Genomic DNA, 5,259 nt, shown 5'->3' on the forward strand with positions numbered 1-5,259 from the left:
GTCACGTTGGGGACACACTGGTATTAGTGCCTCACTGTCTGCATTTTCCCTCAGCACCGCGCCTCTCACCAGCTTCAGTTCTGTCTTCCCCAGCACTAACCGAAGCTTTTCCTCTCTCGCTGCCAGCACCGTCTTTCATCTGCCTGTCTTCCTGCTTCTGAAGCCACCAAATAGTGAATTTATCCTGTGCAATGTATGAGGGTCCCTTGTGGACTGAAGATACTCCCTCCACAGCCTTCTCTTCTCCAGCCTGTCTCCACCTTATGCGACCACTTTTTAAAATTGTTTAAATATTTATTTATTACTTTTTTTAGAGACAGGGTTTTGTTCTGTCACCCAGGCTGGAGTGCAGTGGTGCAATCATAGTTCCCTGCAGCCTCGAACTCTTCCCAAGTAGCTGGGATGACAGGTGTCAGCCACCATGCCCAGCTCTGTGACCACTTTGTTTACCTGCTCTGGATGCTTTGATTTATCAACATCCCTTAAAATTAAGAACTCTGTTCTTAGAGCACAATTTGGAGTTTAGAATAGGATTAATGCCAAGGTAATTGATCTATCTATCCCATTGCTATAGTTTGGACATTTGTCCCCTCCAAATACCATGTTGAAATTTGATCCCCAATGTTGGAGGTGGGGCCTGATGGGAGGGGTTTGATTCACAAGGGCAGATACTTCCAGAATAGATTAATGCCCTTCCTTGAGGGTGAGTGAGTTCCTCAGAGAGCTGGTTGTTAAAAAGAGGCCGACACCTCCCTGCTCTCTCCCTTTGTCTCTCACCTTGTGATCTCTGCACACGCCACTCCCCTTCACCTTCCCCCAAAAAGCAGCCTGAGGCCCTCACTGATGCCAGCTCAATGCTTCCTGTATACCCAGCAGACACGGGAGCCAAATATCCCTCTTTTTTTTTTTTTTTTTAAAAAAATATTTTTAGGTATTCCTTTATAGCAACACAAATGAACTAAGACACCCATTCTGACTTTTTTTTTTTTTTTTTTTTTTTTGAGACAGAGTCTCACTCTGTTGCCCTGGCTAGAGTACCATGTCATCAACCTAGCTTACAGCAACCTCAAACTCCTGAGCTCAAGCGATCCTCCTGTCTCAGCCTCCCGAGTAGCTGGGACTACAGGCATGCACCACCATGCCCAGTTAAATTTTTCTATATATATTTTTAGTTGTCTATATAATTTCTTTCTATTTTTTAAGTAGAGAGAGGGTTTTGCTCTTGCTCAGACTGGTCTCAAACTTCTGAGCTCAAACGATCCACCCGCCTCAGCCTCCCAGAGTGCTAGGATTACAGGTGTGAGCCACTGCACCTGGCCTGACTTTTTTTTTTTTTTTTTTTTTGAGAAAGAGTCTTGTTTTGTCATCACAGCTAGAGTGCAGTGGCATCATCATAGCTTACTCCAACCTCAGATTCCTGAGCTCAAGTAAACCTCCTGCCTAAGCCTCCCAAGTAGTTGGGACTACAGGTGTGCACCCACCACACCCAGCTAATTTTATTTAAGTAGAGATGAGGTCTGTCTCTTGCTCAGGCTGGTCTTGAACTTGAGCTCAAGTGATCCTTCTGCCTCAGTCTCCCTGTGCTAGGACTACAGGTGTGAGCCACAGTGCCTGGCCATTTTAATGCTTCTTGATAATGATTTCTTTAGAAATTTCAAATCAATAATTTTTCTAATTCTATCATTCCTTCTACATTTATTGCCTGGCATTCTTCTGTAAAGCTGAGCTTTCCTTTATCAGCTGAAGTTATTTGGCTACCACGAAATATATTTCCTATTGGAAGGGTAAGATTAATAAGTATGCTTTAATGAATTTCAAATAAGTTGATTATTGCTGCAAAAAATAGTGAAAATGGAGGACTTTCTTCTTTTCTCTCTTTTAATTATTATTAGGAATTCATAGATTTTTTTTCCATTTTAGAAATTAAAGACATAAAGCTAAGACATAGCTTCCTTTTCTTAATGTTATGCATCTAATAAGTGGAAGAGCTGGGACTAGGACCCAGGCCAGGCTAATACCAAGGCCAGTCTCCTAACCATGATACTTTACTGCTTCCCTATGGCCCACGTTTTTTTTTAAGTTTTCAAATACTGACTTTGAGAGTACAAATTCTTGCAGTTCACTTGGTTAATACTAGACCCAAGGCTTGTGGGATTATAACAAAATATCTAATATTCATGTCGTCAGAGTTTTGGAAAGAAAGCAGAAAAAGGGCAGTATGGAAAAAGTACTCAGAAAAAATAATGGCTGCAAAATTCCCAAATGTGGCAAGAGACATAAACCTAAAGATTCAAGAAGCTGAATAAACTCCAAGTAGGATAAAAACAATGAAATCTACACCAAGACACACTGTAATTAAATTTCTGAAAACTAAAGATTATACATAAAACAAATGTCAATAAATTTCTAATTAGAAACCAAGGAGGTCAAAGAGAAGTGGCACAATATTTTTCAAATGCTGAAAGAAAATCAGAATAAAGAATATCCAGAAAAAAAAAATCCCTAACCAAACAAACACCCATCAAGATTAAAGAAAAAATCAAGACACTGTCAGCTGAAGGAAAACCAAGAGAATTTTTCACCAGCAGACCTATTCTAAAAGAATGGCCAAAGGTTGTTCTCTAAATACAAGGAAAACAATAAAAGAAGAATCTTTGGAACTTCAGGAAGCATGAAAGAACACAGTAAGCAAAAATGTAGATTTTCCTCCCCTCTTGAGTTTTCTGAATAATGTTTGACAATTGAAACAAAAATTATAGCACTGTTTGATGTGATTCTCAATGTATGTATAGAAATATTTAAGACAATTATATGACAAAGGGCCGGGGAAGGAATGTCAAGGGAGGTAAGGTAATTATGCTTCACTCAAGCCAGCAAAATGATGACACCAACAGACTATGATAAGTCATATATATGTAAATGTAATACCTAGAGAAACCATTAAGAGCTAGACAAAGAAATACACTCAAAAACACTATAGATACATCACAATGAAATTCTAAAAAATGCTCCAGTAACCTACAAGAAGGCAGGAAAGAAAAAATAGAGAAAAGAGAAGCAGGGAGAACAAACAGAAGACAAAAAATAAAATGACAGACTTAAGCCCTAACATATCAATAATTACTTTAAACACAGATGACCTAAAGTTACACTAATTAAAAGACAGAGATTGACAAGTTGGATTAGAAAACATTACCCAAATATAGGTTTCCTACAAGACATTCCCTTCTAATGTAGTGATATAGGCAGGTTGAAAGTAAAGGAATGAAAACGTATCATATAAACATTGACTAAAGGAAAGCAAGGGTGGTTATATTAATATCAGACAAAATAGGCTACAAAGCAAAGATGATTACCAGAGACAGAAGGGGAAATCATATAATGTTAAAAAGGTAAGTCCGCCAAGAAGACATAGCAACCTATATGTAAACACACCAAACAACGGAGCTGCAAAATACAAGAAGCAAAAACTAACAGAACTGAGAAGAGAAATAGACAAATACACAATTACAACTGAAGACTTCAACATCCCTCTCTCACAATTGACATAAAATTAGCAAGGCTCTAGAAGAATTCAATAGGATCTAACTGACATTTATAGAACACTCCACTTGTGATGGCTAACAATAGATGTCAATGTGACTAGATTCAGGGATGCCCAGATGGCTGGGGAAGCATTGTTGCTGGGTGTGTCAGTGAAGATGTTTCGGGGAGACTGGCGTGTGAGTCAGTGGACTGAGGGAGGAGGCCTGCCCTCGGTGTGGGTGGCACCATCCCACTGGCCGGGGCCAGGACAAAGCAGGAGGGAGAAGGGAGATAGATATTCAGCTTCCTCTTGCCTCCTCTTGCTCTCTCTTCCAGAGCCAGATGCTTTTTCTCCTCCTGCCTTTGAACATCAGACTGCAGGTTCCTTGGCTTCTGGACTTTGACACTCGTGCCACAGCCTCCCCGTGGTCTCCTGGGGGCTCTCCTGCCTTCAGCCTCAGCCTCAGACTGGGGGCTGCACTGGCAGCTTCCCTGGTTCTGAGGCTTTGGGACTTGGACTGAGCCAGGCTACCAGCTTCTCTGGGAGCCACACCACCAGCTTTTTTCATCTGCCAGCTTGCCGATGGCCTGTTGTAGGACTTTGCCTTGGTAATCATGTGAGCCAATTTCCCCTAGAAATTTCCTTTCATATCTATATATTATTTGTTCTGTTCTTCTGGAGAACCTCGACTCTCCGGCAGCATCAGAATGCACATCCTCCCCAAGCACCCGTGGAACATACACCAATATGGACTAAATCCTAAGCCATAAAACAACCTCAGCCAACTTAAAAGAGTTGAAATAATACAGAGCATGTTTTCTTACCACAATGAAATCAAACAATCAATAATGGAAAGATAACAAGGAAATCTCCAAGCACTTGGAAACTAAACAACACACTCCTAAATAATCCACAGTTCAAAGAGGAAGTCTCAAGAAATATTTTTAAAAATGCATTGAACTGAGTGAACAATAAAATACACCCAAATCTGTGGGGCACAGCTACAGTCGTGCTGAGAGGGCAAATTCACAGCACTAACTGTGCACATCAGAGAAAAAGGAAAGTCTCAAATCAATAATCTAAGTTCCCAAAATTCAACACCCTTTTATGATAAGAAAGCTTAACAAAACAGGCATAGACGGAACCTACCTAAAAATGATACAAGCCATATATGACAAACCCACAGCCAACATCATACTGAATGGGGAAAAATTGAAAGCATTCCCACTTAGAACTGGAACCAGACAAGGCTGCCCACTGTCCCCATTACTTTTCAACATAGTATTGGAAGTCCTTGCGAGAGCTATCAGGCAAGAGAGCAGAATCAAGGGAGTCCAAATAGGGAAAGAAGAGATCAAACTCTCACTCTTTGCTGATGATATGATGTTATATCTGGAAAACCCCAAGGATTCAACCAAGAGACTCCTGGAATGGATTAATGAATTCAGTAAAGTCTCAGGTTACAAAATCAATACACACAAATCAGAGGCATTCATATATGCCAAAACAGTCAATCGGAGAACCAAATTAAGGACTCAATCCCTTCAAAATAGCAACAAAGAAAATAAAATATCTAGGAATATATTTAACTAAAGAGGTAAAGGACCTCTATAGGGAGAACTATGAAACACTGAGAAAAGAAATAGCAGAACTTGCAAATAGATGGAAAAGCATACCATGCTCGTGGATTGGAAGAATCAACATTGTTAAAATGTCTATACTACCCAAAGTGA

The sequence above is a fragment of the Eulemur rufifrons genome, unplaced genomic scaffold (assembly GCF_041146395.1).
Source record: "Eulemur rufifrons isolate Redbay unplaced genomic scaffold, OSU_ERuf_1 scaffold_43, whole genome shotgun sequence".
Classification (NCBI taxonomy): Eukaryota; Metazoa; Chordata; class Mammalia; order Primates; family Lemuridae; genus Eulemur; species Eulemur rufifrons.